The sequence below is a fragment of the Panthera onca genome, chromosome E2 (assembly GCF_046562875.1).
Source record: "Panthera onca isolate mPanOnc1 chromosome E2, mPanOnc1 haplotype 2, whole genome shotgun sequence".
Classification (NCBI taxonomy): domain Eukaryota; kingdom Metazoa; phylum Chordata; class Mammalia; order Carnivora; family Felidae; genus Panthera; species Panthera onca.
This window is the reverse complement of record NC_138353.1, coordinates 30,605,728-30,623,749: the sequence shown is the minus strand read 5'-3', so window position 1 is coordinate 30,623,749 and position 18,022 is coordinate 30,605,728. Positions and strand designations below refer to the sequence as shown.

The 18,022-nt window shown below is 46.8% G+C and overlaps 1 protein-coding gene across 1 annotated transcript in view; it reads right to left on the bottom strand.

Annotated features, from left to right (window-relative positions):
• CHD9 (chromodomain helicase DNA binding protein 9) overlaps window positions 1-18,022 on the bottom strand; it is a 234,466-nt gene that overhangs the window by 195,203 nt on the left and 21,241 nt on the right. The window lies entirely within an intron of this gene.

The following is an 18,022-nucleotide window of genomic DNA, read 5'->3' as shown; positions in this document are numbered from 1 at the left end:
CCAGGGCCGATAAGCTCATTTGGTGATTTTGAAGCTTTTTTGAAAGTGGGAAAACTGTCTCTTCAAGAATTTTTTTTTTTTTTTTTGGCAGAATTTCAAGATGTAAAACACAGAAAAGCAGAAGCCCCAAAGAGAAAACAGAACAAAGGCTGAGCTGTCTTACTGCAAGCCCCGGGATGCTCCACCCTTCCCCACCCCTCAAAGGCATCTCTGAAGCCTTCCTAGGCTGGGAGGGGCCCATTTTGAAAACCCTTAAATCCAGCCTCATTCCGCTGCTGAAGAAATTAAACCTGGAGGGGCTGGGACCTGCCTAGGGCTGCACAGTGAGTTTGTGAGAGAACCAATACTAGGACCTGGGCCTGTGGCTTGTCTGTCAGCTCAGCATTTTCTCCCCCTCTACCAACACTACTCAGATGTTACAAGTCTTCCCCAAATAATGCAGTGGTTAAATAGATGAGGCGGAACCTTGATAAAGCCGTCAACTTGGCAGAGGCCGACTCCCTAAAACAATTTACCTTCTCGCCCTTGTCAGGTTGCTCAGATGTCCCTCCTTTGCCCACCTTTCCTATCATGTTCCACGATGTACCAAAGTTATCTGTTTACATCAGAGATCATAAATGGGCCTGCACAGTGTATCCAACTACCTTGAATTAGTTGTCAACATTTAAAACTCAGAAGGTCTTGTCTAAAACTTTGGATTTCCACCTTCTGTCGAGAATGAGAAGTTCTAGCAACACTGAGCCCTCCAAATCCATTGGTAACAACCCCATGAGCTCAGCGGAGGGAGGCATGCCTTCTCCCACTTGTCCTAGTCCCCCTCTGGTCCACACCTACTTGTGGCCACCGGTGTCTGCTCCGTATAGGCATCTGAGTTTGTGACCCAGGGTCTAAAGCTTATGTCTACAGAAGCATTTTTGAGAATTGACCTTTTAGGAACCATGGTGAACCTAGAATGCAGATACAGGGGGCCATCTAATTTCAAAAGATGAGGTGGATGTCATCATAAGTAATGCTGCTTTCCTGCACCGATTAAAGAGGAAACTTTCACAGTTTTCCTGACTCATTTATTTCCTGAGACCTGTTAAATTAACCGAGAGACTAATAGTGTTACAAGTCCCTGCACTGCTTTCCTGTGTGTCCCGAGTTACATCTATCTATAGCACAACCCCAAACACTCCAAGCCCCTCAGGAGATGCAGTATTTTTTTAAAAAATGTTTATTGGGGGGGGGGGGGGGCGGCAGAGAGCGAGAGACAGAGACAGAGCATGAACAGGGGAGGGACAGAGAGAGAGAGAGAGAGAGGGAGGGAGAGGGAGACATGGAATTTGAAGCAGGCTCCAGGCTCTAAGCTATCAGCACACAGCCAGATGTGGGGCTTGAACACACGAAGTGTGAGATCATGACCTGAGCCAAATTGGCCTGTTCCTGCATCCCAGGGCACCTCACTCAGCACTATGGTGAGAAGGAGCTGGCTCAACCCTGGCCTCCAGCCTGGCAATCCAGCAGGCTCTTCCTTTCTATTTCCCCACATCTGTTACCTCCACACACACCTCCTCTTGTCCTGCCATCTTACTCTCTTTCCTCCTTAGACTTTACAAAAGCATCGGATAAACAAGTTCACAGGGAGCTTTCAATAGTTGATAACTGTGTATTTTTATTTTAGCATTTTAACATAAAAGTACGTATGACCAATAAAAGAATTCTAGGGATTGTGATTAGTAGGTGAAAAGAACATCTGGAGATGTAAAAGGCCTTACCCTCAAATCACTGCCAAAAGGTTTATTTACTTTACCCAAAGGGCCACCGCTATCTCATTCCCCTCCTCCAGGACTTTGTTCAAATGGTACTTTCTCCATGAGGCTTTCCCTAACCACCTTAAATTAAAATTGTGACCCTCCAGGGGCGCCTGGGTGGGTCAGTCAGTTAAGCCTCCGATTCTTGATTTCGGCTCAGGTCACAATCTCATGGTTTGTGAGATCGAGCACTGAGTGTGGAGCCTGCTTGGGATTCTGTCTCTCCCTCTCCCTCTGCCTCTCCCTAGCTCACACTCTCTCCCTCAAAAAAAAAAAAAAAAAAAAAAAAAAAAAAAAAAAAAAAAAAAAAAAAAAAATTAAAATTCAATAAAATAAAAATTGTTACCTTCTTTCCTCTACGCCACACTCCCTAGTGCATTCATTCCCTGCTTTATTCTCCTCCATATCACATAGCACGATATGATAGGCTTACTATGTTTTACTTACTTTTTTCCTCTACCTTCACTAAAACATAAGCTCCATGGGATAAGGATTTCTGTCTGTCCCCTACATCTTCCGTACTGTGGCCATGCCTGGTTCATAGCAGATGCTCACTGAAGGTCTGTTAAATAAGTGAATCTGTTGGGCCCAAGCCCCCAGGGTGACAATTACTTCAACAGTTAATGGACAGGAAGTAGCATTTCTTAATGATGAGACTGACTACAGATTTAAAAGCTGGAAGGGATCTATCTCAAAAGTTGTGATGCTGCCTTTCCTTTATGTACATCTATTTTGGAACGGACATATATATTTCCTGTCCTCAATATTTTTCAATGTGAAATACATTCTTTAAAAAAAAAATCTAGGATAGATGTCAAGCGGCCCATCTGGGAAGCAGGACACTGAATGAGATGACCTCCCCCCCTTCCCCCCCACCCCCCAAAATGCTACAGTATAGCCACACCATATGTAAGGTGTAGGGTGTGGGGTGGTGGTGGTGTGTGTGTGTAGTAAAGCAGGTGCATCTTTAACTAGATTCTGAGCTTTCTTCTTTTCCTCTGAGCTAACAATGATGGAGTTCAGTCCTTTATCTGAAACGTGTCCTCGTGAATACGTGCAATAAGATGTCATTTGAAAACGAAGCAGAAGATGTTCCTGGCTACTTAACTCTGCAGCCCCGCCTTCTTGCTGTCCTTGGAGAAAGAGCCCCGCATTGTGTTTTTTGGTTGGTGTTTATACCGTTTTGCTATGCTTCTTGGGATTCCTCAAACAGCACATGTGGGAAACGTGGGTTTATTTCCCAAATGCAAACATTATGAAACCTGAACTTCTCATTCAAGTGTTCTAACCCAGCACCAAGGTCAGAACGCAAATGGACTGATGGATCCTGGACCAGGTTCGATTGACAGTGGCAAAGTGTACGTGCTACCTGGACTGAACTAACAGGCCGATGTGCTGGCCAAAAGTGGGCTCAGGAGAACAGTGAGAAACAGGCCATTTCAGCACCAGAAAGTAACCTATTGAGACAAGTTTTTATCACCTTTGTGACCAGAGGTATCACCAGTGAAGATGTTAGGGTCCAGAGCATGTAAGATTGGGTTACCAGTCCCCCAGATCAAAGGAGTGTAGCACAGAGATGAGGAAGTGATCTACCTTCTAAGCACCTGAACTGATGAAACTCCCCAGACATAATCTCATAGCATTTCAATTTTGGTCTTTACTCAAAGTTGCAAACTATTCTCAAGAATAACAAAGGTCATTCGGTGTACTACTGGGCAGCAATAACAAATGTTTGAAAACAACCTCAGTGGCCAGCTTGGAGGCCAGGCCTGGTTAACCAAATTAAGGGAACACCCACACAGTGGAACACAATAAAATTATTTTTTTTTTTAAATGAGAACACTGTTTCTGATCTGAATTAGAGTTATTTCAAATGAGAAATCCAAGGTGTAGAATAATAAAGTATGGGGTGGGCGGGGTGTGGAAAGGCAAAACAAGAATACATACATACAACTATATTTTCTTTAAATTAAAAAAAAATTTTTTAAGTAGGTGCCACACCCTATGTGGGGCTTGAACTCACAACCCTGAGACCAAGAGTTGCATGCTCTATGGCCCGAGCCAGCCAGGCACCCCACAACTATATTTCCTTGTGTACATATGACATCTCTTTAGACAGGTACATAAGAAACTGAAGCATTGGCTTCTTCTAGAAAAAGGCTCTGGGTAATGGGGAACAAGGTTTAGGGAAGATTCCTCACTGTATAATCCTTTGGAATTTTGAGTCAAACAAATGTAATTCCTTCTCAAAAGCGATAAAATCAGTATTTTAAAAGAAAATTTCATTAATGAGATTTTAAAAATTAAGCTCTGCTTAATCTAGGGGCTATAAGAAAAGAGAGCTCATTGTAACATTCCTGTACCATTTCTGTAGGTTTGAAAGTTTTTCAAAATAAAATTACAAAAAAAAAAAACAAACCCAAAACAAAACCACCAACCCCCGCACCCTCATCCCCCCCCACCCCCACCCCCCAGGGACCCCAGACAAAAATAAATAAATAAATAAATAAATAAATAAATAAATAAATAAATAAATAAACAAACCACCATGACCCTCTGCTCTGGGGTAATAAGTTGGGTGGCTCTGGGTAGAGGCTGTCAAGTAATGGGAAGTGCCAAAGATAATTTGCTTGCTTCAGAGGTATAGTTACATTGGCCTGAGAGTCAAGGGCAGAGTGGAAATCCTTTCTTTGCTGCCATCATGAAGTGGGCTTCCAACGTTGGCAATTCAGCCTCTGACTGTCATCAGAATCAAACACAACCTGGTGCACCCGGGCGCCTCACTCAATTAAGCGTCCAACTTTGGCTCAGGTCGTGGTCTCGTGGTTTGTGAGTTCAAGCCCCACGTCAGGCTCTCTGCTATCCCTCTCCCTCTGACTCTCCCCAGCTTGAGTGTGCGTTCTCTCTCTCTCAAAAATAATAAAAACATTTAGTAATTAAAAAAAGAAAAGACATAGCCTTTTTAACTGAAAATGGCCAACTCCCCCTTGTGTTGTTTAAATACATGGGGGAAAAAAAGAAAATGTCACAGTCAACCCATTACTTCCATGCTTTGGCAACAGATCAGGTAAAATGCCAAACTTGTACGAAAGGACTTACATGCAGTCAAAGGTTAGAGTTTGGAAAAACACTCTTGACAGACCCCTGGGAAGAGGGGCAACCCCTTGAGGGCTCATATCTAACAAGGAAGGTATTTCCTCTGTGAGGGCTTAGCATGAGTTGATGTATAATGAAGTGCTTTATAATGGAGGAAAGCTTGAGTGAGAAGGAAGGACCATGTATTAAGAGTCAATATATTTGTGTTTCATTCCTGATCCTATCTCAACACTTATCATATGACCTTATAGTTTCCTTTATAAAACAGAATCGTGATCACTGCCTCACCTACCTTCCTGGGCAGTAGAGAGGACCAAAAGCAACCCCCCACCCCCCACAAAAAAAAGGATACAAAGTATTTTTAAAACTGCAAGGCACTAGAAACGACTGTTAGGTTAATAAATATGAGACAAAATATCTTTTGATGATGATTATGAAGTTTTCACAGGGGCAAATGTGGTCTTTAGGGTCAGACATATCAGAATGTTCTAGTCCTAACCCTTCATCTGCTGTGTGACCTAGCGCAAGCCCCTGAACCTCTCTGGGCCTCAGTTTTTTCATGGCAAAATAGGGTGAATGTTACCTACTTAACAATGAAAATGAAGTGAGCAACCTGTACAAAATGCTGGGCATGTACCTACCCATGTCCTCTGGGTGATGAATCATGGTCTCAATCAAGGGACTCTTCATTCGTTGACTGACTTCATTCATCAAACTGTGTTTATCTCAATTTTTCTCTAAATCTAAAACCGTTCTAAAAAGTAAAGTCTATTAGTTATTTATTGAGCATACAGTAGAGTGATTGGGAATGGGGGACTATGGGGCCAGACTGCTTGGGTTTGAATCACAACTCTGACACTTACTAGTCAGCTGACCTGGGGCAGCATATGCAACAGCTTGGCACTTCAGGTTTCCCATCTGTAAGCACTATGTAAATTCTTGCCATTAATATAAAACAACGATTATTAGACACTGTACTCATGGGAATACAGTGGTGGACAGGCAGTTTAAGTGAGGTGCTCTGAAATCACCTACCACAATCTTTAAAAAAAAATTTTTTTTAATGTTTGTTTATTTTTGAGGCAGAGGGAGACAGAGCATGAACAGGGGAGGGTCAGAGAGAGAGGGAAACACAGAATCTGAGGCAGGCTCTAGGCTCTGAGCTGTCAGCATGGGGCCTGATGTGGGGCTTGAACTCACGGATGGTGAGAGCATGACCTGAGCCTAAGTCGGACGCTTGACTGACTGAGCGACCCAGGTGCCCCTCACCTGCCACAATCTTAAATGTAGAGAGATTTAGGCCCAAAGAGATTCAGCTGGTTAGTGAGGAGGGTGAGGGAAGACTAGTCAGGACTGGGGAGAGAATTCCAGATTGCAAGCCACCATTTCTGCACTGCCCCATGCTGTGCAACCAGATTCAAGAAGGCCTGGGAACTGAGGAGCCCAGGAAGCACCAGAGTAGATTCTGGAAGTTGGAATTGATCCTATAATTCTGCCCAGTCCTGACCTCCACCCTCTTTCTCCATGTCATTCCTTATGGTGTTCCTCTTGCCTGGCTATATGGGGATCGTCCTGCAAATTCCAGATTTGGGGTTCATGGTGGAGACAACCTGAAGGTGCACATCCCCTACACCACCTGTGTTTCTTTTGTGTTATGAATCTTTCTTTTTTTCATTTTGTTTCTATTTATTTATTTTTGAGAGCAAGAGAGACAGAGTGCGATGGGGAGGGGCAGAGAGAGACGGAGACACAGAATCCAAAGCAGGCTCCAGGCTCCAAGCTGTCAGCACAGAACCTGATGCAGGGCTCAAACCCATGAACTGTGAGATCATGACCTGAGCCGAAGTCAGATGCTTCACCGACTGAGCCCCTAGGCGCCCCTCTTTTGTGCTTAGGAATCTTAAACATGAACAAGGGGTGGGTCTCTCAGAGACCTTCTGTAAAGGGGCAGATCCAGGTTTGGTGGGGCCTGAAGAGAATACAGTACAAAGGGCTCTCTTTAGGAAAGGAATACATGAATTAAAAATTAGGTACCAGGCCTTGGAAGGGACACATGTAAGTGAAGCGTCCTGAAGTTCAAGCATAATTAGCGTCTTGGTAAATCCAGCTCTCCTCCTATACCTTTATCTAACTTCTTTTCCTCCTTCTACCCCTTCCTCCCTTCTGCCCCTCTTTCCTTCCATCCATCTCATTGGCACCTACCCTGATAACTAGCATCCACTGTGCACCAGGCAGTAACTTTATATGTTTACAGTCTGGTTTAAAAATAGGACTTTACTCCACTGTACAGATGCATAGCTTTTCTTGATATAAAAGGATAAAACCATGTATAACCAACCTGTGGGTGAGGCATAAACACGCTATGTGGGGCTGTTAGACTCAGGCAGACCACAGGAGGAAGCCAGGGGCTAGGGTTTGCTATTTACATTTGTAAACATACCCAGAAGCAGACTCTTTTATGTTTGGGACAGTCAACAAATAAAATAATCCTCTCAGATGGGAGTGGGAAGGGGCTTAACAATCTAGAGAAAAGAATATCACATAGCTACGCACAATTACATATAATTGATATAATATGTTTACACACATCATCTGAGCAAATGCTCATAACCATCTGATCTAATGCGGTTTTGTTAAAACCCCCATAAGACAGATTGAAGACTGAGGCCTAGAGTGCCTTGCCAAGGTCACAGAGCTACGAATCGAGAAGGTCAGGCTTTGAAGAAAGGCTCCAAGTTCAGCGCCCATTCTAATTCCACAGAACTGCAATCTTCACTTAATACCACTTTGTACAGGCTTGATGCCCAAGGATGAGGCTTAATGTTTGACTCTGAACACTTCCCTTTTAATTCCTTTCCTACAGCTCCCCCACTCCCTCCCTATTACCCTCACATCCGAAGGACACAAAGACTGCCCAGGCAACCACGGCACAAAGAACCCATAGACAACATCAGTAGAGGCCACTTTGTGGCTAATTTTGGGGCAAGAACTCCCTCCCTGTCTAGGGGAGCTTTTTCTCGGCTGGGACGATCTGGATGAGTCATCTAGGTTTATGCCTCGATTTGCATGGTTTCTCACCTCTCCCCTTTCCCTGGGCGCAACATCCCCCAGCCCCGGAGGGGGACTGCATCTGTCCCTCACCCCTGGTCCCCAGCAGTCTGCTCAGTCAGGGCCTGGCCCAGATCACCACCCCATTTGCCCCTGCTCTGCACACAGCCTCCAACCTCCCAACTTTCCATTTTCAGGCCTGTCTGGTGTTGTTCTTGTTCACAGAGTGGGAGTGCCTCCTCCCACTGCCCACGGGGGCCTCGTCTGCAGCCTGGGGCTGCCCCCAGCGAAACTCGGGCCCCGTGCCCGCTGGCCTGGCGGGCCCTCTCGTGGGACAATTAGAATCTGCTGTAATGGAGTGTTTGCAATATAGGTCAAGGTGCTCTCAGAAGGGCCCAGGGGAGGATCACCTGACTGGGAGGTGGGTGACTCAGTGGGAAGGGAAGGGGTGGGACCCGGAATCTCCTGGCCCAGGGGCCTGCAGGAGGAGGTCAAATTGTCTCTGTCTGGCTGCCTGTCAGGTCTGGCTGCCTGTCAGGGGAGGAGGAAGAAGCTGCTGGAGACAGAAGGAAGGGTAAATGACCTCTGGTGACCTATCTAAGGTGGCATCTACGTGCACGCCGGAGTGGCCTGTTACCCTCCGTGTAGCTGAAGCCTCTCCCAGGTCAATCTGCCTCTGTGGCTTGTAAAGACCCAATTAGCTGCCTCGGCTGCCAAAGAGGGAAATCAAATGAACAGAATGCTCATCACTCCAGACTCCAAAGGCCCAGCCCCCCTAAAAGAAACCAAAGCCGCTGGTATATGGAACAAAAGGCAGCCGTCTCTAGTCAGAGGCAATTCGGGTTTTCCCCCCAATTAATTTTGAATATGAGAATTACGAACCCATTTTATTTTACATCTCTGCACGGCAGGGGCCTCCTTCCCAGGGCACAGCAGCGGCTGAGCGGTTGCTGGAACAGCAGCTGCTCTGTCTGAGCCTCACTTCCTCTGGCTCCAGCTGCAGGTTCTTCCAGGCCAAGCAGGGAGTTTCCTCCTTCTCGGGGCTTTCAGCCTTGCTCGCTGGCCACCCTCACCTCCCACCCCCCAGCTGCTCACCACCCTCTGTGGGCAGCGCTTCTGGGACTCCCTGGTTCCATGAGTCAGAGCCAGGCTGGAGACAGACAGCAGGCTTCCTTTACTAAATCAGCCTCCTGCCCTGTACACCACAGAGGGAAGCTATAATTACCCGTTTGGCCCGGCTCTGGGAACCGAGCCACAGACGCTTGACTAGGAGGGATGGTTCCTGATTCCTGCATTTATCTAGTGCACCCCAGTTTGGAAATAAGAATAACAGCCAGGGGTTCGGACCCGTTACACATATGTCAGATGCTCTGGACCTAAGCATCCATGTACATTGCTAGAAAAATTGCTATATTAAAGCCAACAGGAATTTTTTGTTTTGTTTTGCTTTGTTTTCTTTTTAAGAGCCTCCTGCCTCATTGCCAAATAGTCTCATTTGAGGCAGGCTGCTCGTTGTTGATGTTGGTTTCTAAGAGATAAAGGAAAAGGCAATGAAACATTGTTTCGGATCTCAGGATCTTTTTATCCTTTAGGTATACTGGGCATGAAATCTCAGGCCTCCTAGGATCACAGAAATGTTTGAAACCTGAAGCCTGAAAAAAATTATTGGCTCCAAAATGAAAAGATAAAACCACAAAACAAAATCATAGAGTCAATCTTCATTAACTGTTCAATTTAGTATGCATTCATTCATCCATCCATCCATCCATCCATCCATTCATTCATTCCTGGAAGCATACATTTATTCCATTCGTTCAGCAAATATTTGTTGAACTGCTTCTTTGTGCCAGGCACAATTTTAGGCACAAGGGATACACAAGTGCTAAGTCAATTAAGGATACAGACAGAACTAAGTGGACAAATATTCCTGCCCTGGGTGTCAATAGTAAGACACAATAATAAGCAAATTATATGGTATGTTAGAGATAATAAGCATGATTGATAAGAGAAAAAACAGAGCAACAATTTCAGGGGAATTGTTGGGAAAGGAGGAATTCATAGCATCCAATGATATTTGAGAATAATTTGTACCTTAGATCTCTCTCACAGTGAGAGTTCTCCATCTGGGTAATGATTACCAAGAAATTTTCACCAATCATAAACTAAATGAGTTATCTTCGACTGGAGTAAAATTATAAACATTAAGCTTTGTTTATAACCGAAATGTGGTTGCATTTTAAATATAGTTGACAGGAAATTAAAATGTGCTATGGCATCTGACCCTGCCTCTGGTTATGGGCAAGTAAAGGTGCCTCGTTCAAGTATTTATTGGACACCTGTAACAGAGGAGCTAAGGGCTCAGGTGTCCAATGCCAAGGTTTGGATCCTGGCTCCATCATTTACCACTTGTGTGACTCTGGGAAAGATGCTTAATATTAGTCTCTCGTCTTCATATGGGAGTAGTATAGAATCTACCTTCTAGGGTTTCCAGAACAATTACATGAGATAATAAAAGAAAGGTATTTTTTAGCATAGCATCTGGCACTTAGTAAGCACACAGTAAGTGTGACCTACTATTTTTGTTGTTGTTTTGATGATGATAATGATGGTAATGATGAGGTACCCGGCCTTCTGCTGGCTACCAGGGACCCAGAGCTGGACAAGACAATGGCATGATCCTAATTGGGAGAGGCTTTGCAAGCATACTGTGTGCTTCATGAAATCCTCATGGATCCCTTGTGGGATGATCCGCACCTCACCATTGATCATTGTAAACCATATCTGGATAGCCAATAAAAATGAATAGACCACAATGAGATACCACTTAATAACCTTTCAGATGGAAAACATTATAAAGTCTGATAATGCCAAGTGTTAGAGAGGACATGGACCAATAGGATCTTTATATACTTGTTGGTGGTGGGATTGTAAATTGCTACATTCACATTGTTTTCCAAGAGACATGTACAAGAATGTTCAGCTCTATACATTCGAAGTAGAGGAAAGCTGGTAACAACTCAAATGTCCAGGGACAGGAGAATAAATAGACACATGTGGAACATAACAGAGATGATTATAATAGTGAAAACAAATGGACCATGGCTCTATGATACAGTATGGGTGACTTTTAGCAATATAATATCATGAGAAAAAAGTATATTCCAGAAAGCTACATAGAACAGGATATTCTCTTAAGGTAAAAACATGAAATCCACACAATACACCTTTTAGAAAAATATAATAAGATTACTTCTTAGAAAAGCAAAGGAATGGTAAACTCAAGATTCAGGATGTGGTGAGGGAGGCAGAGTGAAGGGAAGGTCAGGAACACAGTGGAAGAACGGGTGGTGGGTTCATGGTGTTTACTATACTGTAAACAAATAAGGAAACATAGATAAATAATAAATAACCTTGTGCAAGGTCCAGCGTAAGATGAAAGGATGTCCTCTATCAGAGCATGACTAATCCTGTGTGCGTAGATTCAATTAAGAAAGAGAACAGAAACCTAGTCTTGGGACAGATACAGAGTATACTTCAGAAGGGTGTAGGCATGTCCAGAGAGAAGGCAGGTAAAGGGGATTTACCTCTAAAGAAGGGCAGGGGTGTGTGTGTTCCCATGAGCAGTAGGCAGAGGTGACCTTGGAGGTAGGGACCCCTTCATCAGTCACATGTTGCTGTACAGGTTTAGTACTATAGTACTAAATATTGTGTATAGTCTATACAGGTCTACAGTACTATAGACCACAGGTGTGGTCAGAGGGGAGGGGTGAGCTGTCACCATGATGGGGTCAGGGAAATGCCCTGGCTGAGCCCTATTTAGGTCATGGGTCTCTCTGTACAGTGGCCGGCCCACAGTGCCCTCTCCCTGGGATCTTTGCCAGGCCTACCCCTGCCACGTTCTGCAAGACAGACTTCCAGTTCCTCTGCATGGTGTTCTCAGACAGGGCCAGTTCTGCTCTGCCCAGCTCTGACCGGGGAGGACACTGGGTATGCAGAGAACCCTGTTACAGCTAGGAGTTCCGGGTGCCTCCCCAGGAAGATGCATTTTGGTCACTGAACCCACAGTCCGAGCCATCTTCTCCTGCCGTGAGGACCCCAGGGGGAAGTGCTCTCAGACCTCTGAGCAGCCAGCTGTCACAGCCAGGCCCCATAGGCTACAGGCTGAAGTGCTTTTTCATTGGGGAAAAAAAAAAAAAAAAAATCTCCTCCAGGCCTCTGAGACTAGCAGCAGGCAAGAGGGATACTTGGTTAGGCCCAGTTGACTGATTCACCTCGTGGACAGAACCAACCAGGGCTCTCGGAGGCACACGAAGGGTAATTCCACCTCTTTTCTGTGCTTCTCCTGGTGGAGTCAGGGCTTGGGGAACTGCTTTCATGCCCCCTATTTCTGCACCCGAGAATAATCATCAGTGCCCACTGCAAGAGAGCACAAAAACTGGAGTCAGAAAGACCCCCAATCAGGTCGTAGCTGGTTCAGTTTCTAGCTGTTCCATTAGCTTAATTCTCCTGTGGCTTTCTATTTGTACACTGGGGACACTCATATTGCCTTTGCCGGACTTGAAGACATTAGTGAGGACCACGTGACATAATAGGAGGCAAAGTGCTTATCAAACAGAAGGGTGCAATACATTTGTGCTAGAATAAACCCACTGAGGGCCAGAAATGTGTCAGAATCATTCACTGCTATACTCCCAGGATCAAGAACAGTGCCTGGCACATAGTAGGTACTCAGTAAAAATACTTGAATGAATGAATTGGGAGTATTACAGATCAGAGTAAAAATCATGATGGTCATGACGATTACTAACATTAATTGCATCTTTGACCATGTGCCAGGCAAAATACTGAAGACTTCTTTTTTTTTAAGTTTATTTATTTATTTTTGAGAGAGAGAGAGAGAGAGAGAGAGAGAGAGAGAGAGAGAATCCCAAGCAGGTTCTGTCCCCTCAGTGCAGAGCCCAACACGGGGCTCAAACTCACAAACCATGAGATCATGACTTGAGCTGAAATGAAGAGTCAGCTGCTTAACTGACTGAGCCACCAGGCGTCCCACTGATGGCTTCATGTAGATAATTCCATTTAAACTTCACAACCCAATGAAGGAGGTACTAGCGTTATTTCCATTCTGCAGGTGAGTTAACGTGATTCAGGGAAGTTAGTGATTTTCCCAAGGCCACAGTGGGATAGGCTGTTACCCAAGGGAAATGAATTGGTGGGTTCAGAGAGGCTCACCACCCAAAAGTGGAGCTCAAGAGGTCTTAGCGCCTGAGAGGCGGCCATGAGGATCACTGGATTTTGCCACCTTTTTCACTCTTCTGGACTCCAATGTGAAATTGCAGATGCCTCTGGAAAGCAGTTAAACCTAACTTTCGAATCAGGGAATAATCTGGTTTCCGTGGTGCAGACAGTAAGGCTCTTCTGCAGGGATGGGATTCAGCGGGGTCCCTGGGTGAGTGGCAGTGACATGGCAGACAGGGGACTTGGCCACGAAGCAGGCTGATAAGGTGTCCTGATAAGGTGTCCGAGATGCATGTTGACAGCTTTGTAGAGAACTGGCTTAGGACCTCAGGAGGGCGAAAGGGTGTTTGGGCCCCCAGGTCACCTTCCTGGGGCGGTTGTGATGGAGCAGCCAAAACCTTGGAAGGCAAAGAGGGGCACGACGGGAAGGCTGTCTTGGAGAGGGGTAGCGGGATTGAGGAGTTGTTAAAGGGGGCTTGCTTGTATGTTTGAATTTTTTATGATTAGAACATATTCACATATTACTCGGGTAGTTAAAAAAATATATTGAAATAAATGGGAGAGTAAAACAGCAAGAGTGGGGGAAGGTTGAGAAAAGGTCATGGGCTGGACTCTCCAAAGCAACACAGCTTCCAAGACTGCACAGCTTGCGCCAGGCTGCAGCTCTCCAGGGCTTGGCTGATTTACTGGAGATGAACGGCAGCCCCCAGCCTTCCCAGGGCATGGCGGCCAATGAGCCTGATCCACGGCTGGGGGGGGGGGGGGGGGCGGGGGGTAACGTTTGCCTTGCAGTTGGCAGCATCTGCCGGCCTCTTCCCTCGGAGCCTTCCTCATGAGAGACTCATTATGCAGTTTGGTCACATGCCCTTTGCATTTTAATGAATGAGTCAGGGGACAGACTCAATTTGAAAGAGGAATCACAGCTCTCTGCTGGGTGAAGGGCTCTCAAGGGACGCTCTCGCAGCTTGGATATTACAAAAAGAAAGGAAAGAAGGAAGCTAGCTCCTTCTGAGAAAAAAGAAAGGTCTGAAGAAGGGAGGTCAGGAGGGAGAGAGGGAGGGAGGGAGGAAGATGAGAAGGAAGGAAGGGAGGAAGGAAGGAAGGAAGGAAGGAAGGAAGGGAGGGAGGAAGGAAGGGAGGGAGGGAGGGAGGAAGGAAGGGAGGAAGGGAGGGAGAAAGAGAGGAAGGAAGGAAGGGAGGGAGGAAGGAAGGAAGGAAGGAAGGGAGGAAGGAAGGAAGGAAGGGAGGGAGGAAGGGAGGGAGGAAGTAAGGAAGGGAGGGAGGAAGGAAGGAAGGGAGGGAGGAAGGGAGGAAGGAAGGAAGGGAGGAAGAGAGGAAGGGAGGGAGGAAGGGAGGAAGGAAGGAAGGGAGGGAGGAAGTAAGGAAGGGAGGGAGGAAGGAAGGAAGGAAGGGAGGAAGGGAGGGAGGAAGAGAGGAAGGGAGGAAGGGAGGGAGGAAGGAAGGAAGGGAGGGAGGAAGAGAGGAAGGGAGGGAGGAAGGAAGGAAGGAAGGGAGGGAGGAAGGGAGGGAGGAAGGGAGGAAGGGAGGGAGGAAGAGAGGAAGGAAGGAAGGAAGGAAGGGAGGGAGGAAGGAAGGAAGGAAGGGAGGAAGGGAGGAAGAGAGGAAGGGAGGGAGGAAGGGAGGAAGGAAGGAAGGGTGGAAGGGAGGAAGAGAAGAAGGGAGGGAGGAAGAGAGGAAGGAAGGAAGGGCGCACAGAGGGAGGAAGAAGAGAAGGAAGGAAGGAAGGAGGAAGGAAGGATGGATAAGGGGCAAGAAGAACAGCCTAGGGCTCAGAAAGCAGTCCGAGAATAGACGCTCCCTGCCAGTCACTCCCTTGCCCTTTATCTTCCGCTTCTTCTACTGCAAACATTTAGTGTTTAGGTGCCAGGCACCACACCAGACATGGGAGTTACTAGACAAATGAGACATTTTGCATAAAATCAAATCTCTTTGGTCCCACTGGAGTAACTACGGTAGGGGTTGAATGTGGGAAGTGGGGCGGGCCCAAGGAGATGGCACCCACTTCCTCTCCGTGAGTACCCCCACAGGAAGTCAGGGGATACCCCACCGATGGTCAAGGGTTACGATCTCTTGAGCACGTCCCGCGTGCCAGACGTGGGGTGAATGCTCCACAGTTGGTATCTCACTGAATCCTGACGATAATCTCATGAGACAGGTCCTGTCACTATCACATTTTTTACAGATGAGGAAACTGAAGCAGAGAGCAGCCTGCCCAAGGTCACCCAGGGATTTGAACTCAGGTCTGTCTGCCTCTGCAGCTCTTGGCAGCTCCCGTCTATGCTGTCAGCCAGCCGCGGCATGGGGAATGCTGGGGAAGGCCTTTCCCTTCCCAGGCTTCCTTCCAAGAACACTCTGAACCCCCAGGAGGAAGAGGTTGGTGTGAATCCAGATGCAGTCAACGCCAACCAGCCTGGGAGCGGATCTGAAACCCCAGTTCGTGGGACTGAGAAGTGTGTGCGACTGAGCCCAAGGGCAGCAGGGGAGGGGGTGGGGGCGTGGGGAGGAAGGAAGCTCAGCCTCACCGCGGTCAGCTGGGGCGGCCTGCCTGTTCCCAGCCTCCACACCACAAAACACAGGGCAGCAGATGCTTAGCAAATGGGTGTGTGGGAGGGAGACTACCCTCAGATGGCGGGTGGGCAGGCGGTGTCACCGAATTACTCAACAAAGCCACCTTGGCTTTGAACTTTGAGCCAGGATCTGCTGGAACGGGGCATGGGGTAGCGGCAGTGGCATTCACCACTGTGAAGAGGATGTGTGCCATCCCTTCTGCACCCCCAAGTGGGAGAACACAGCCTGGGAAGAAGCCAAGAACTGAAAAGCCGCTGCTCACCTAGATTCGCGTGAATTTTTACAGCTGGAGAGAGCTGCACAAGCACAGTGGGGCCCAGGGGCCCTGGGCTTCATGCTGGAGAGACAAGCAAGGCCACCTGCCATGAACCTGGCCTGTACACAGAAACAGCCAGCTTTCGTTGAGGGATTTCCACACACCACGGCGGCCATACACATTACCGCTTTGAACCCTCACTGCCTCCCTGCGAGGGAGATACTGTTACTATGCCCATTTCACCCAAGAAGAGGACCACGCCCGGAGAGATTAATAACTTGCCAAAGTCCCGTGTCTTTCCCTGCTTCTGGTTTCCACGAGGAGGGATTTTCCCTAAAACTTTTTTATCTTTACTCTCACTGTCCACGGCAATGGAACGACTTGCCTGATGGGGGGAAAACGGGAAGGCTGTCCGTGAAGATCTGCTCTCTCCATCCTTCTAGGCTCCCTTAGGAAGTCACTTTTGTTCTCACACTAAGCTACATCCTCCATGCTGGCTTTAGTGACAATTAAGACGGTACTTTGGCTCTCTGCCATTCCTTTGTCTTTTTATTCGTTGTGTTAGGAACCTGGATGCGGGAGAGGCGTGCTGTTTTTTGGAAAGCTCTGGACGACCCTGACAACTCTGGCCAAACCACTCCCATCTGACCAGGGGATGCTGCTCTCCCTCCACCTCTTGGCTTGAGGATCAATTTCCCTTGTCACTAGCAGTGCCTCCCCAACCTTACGCTTTTTTTTTTTTTTTTTTTTGGACTGACTTTTTTTTTTTTTTTTTTTTTTTTTTGCCAGGACGAGGAAAACCAAGTCTTGCACATAGTTGCCCAGTGTAAAGGGAATCAGTTATGAGAGGGTTTCCCTGGGGTGGGTGGTAGTATCTTGGCCTGGGCACCAGCTCTTTCCCTAGCCACCTGGGAGGGCACCGACAATGGATACTTGACCACCCACAGTGCTACCAGTCTAGCTGGCTAACTCAGGGGAAAACCCAGGCAGCTGATATAAATAAACCCCATGTCAGACCCTATATATCCCAGTGACCAGTTCCACTGGATCTGGCAGGCAATTCAGAGCCCTCTGTGTCTCTGTGGGATTCTAGGGCAAGTGCGTACTACCTTGCTTTGTGACTGTGGGCAAAGTCTTTACCTGCTCTGTGCTTTGATTTCCTCATCTGTAATGTGGGAAGATACTACCTGTACTCCTGTCGGCCTCACAGGACTGACAGGAGATCAAATATGTAGAATTTATTTGAAAAGGAATAAAAAAAGTCTCCATGAGATAGAAGGGAATTATCATTTTATGAGCTTTCATAATGCACTCAAGGTCTTTAGTTTTGTCACCAGTACTGACCCACCCGCATTTTGCATTTGTGTAACTATGCCCAACCCCCTCTGCAAGTTCATTCCAGGGGACCACCCCTCCCCCACCCTCTCTGTCCTTATAGATCCAGTGACACTCCCTAAGCAGATGAGCGCCTCATGCTCCTGGGCCACAGTGATTGCGGTCAGGGATGGCTATGTGACCCAATCCAGGTCCATGAGACTTTTGCTAGGACTTTTGGAAAAGAGATTCTCTGTGGAAATCCTAAAAGGGTCCAGGGGCTAAGCCTGATGCTGCTGTCTTGTTACCCCACTAACCCAAAACTAAAGTTGAAACAAATGTGAAGCCAAGAAGTAGAGTGAAACCAAGTCCTGATTTTAACAGTTGAACCCCAAACACCAGCCATGTCCACCTGTGATATTGTGATTTATAATAAGAAGTATATATTTGGTATTTGGCCACCGGTTGCTGGCTTACGGCTCCTAAAACACCTATGGAATTTCCTGAGATGACAGAAAAAAAGGGGGGCGGGGAGGAGGGGTCTTTTGTTATGTTAATGAGTGACTTTTGGAAAGCACCTGAGGAAAGGCTAGTTGCCAGCAGAACCAATCTTGTGATCAGAGGGTTGGAACTTTCAGTCCCAACTACTGACCTCCAGGAAAGTTACAGGGGTGGGAGGCTGAAGGCT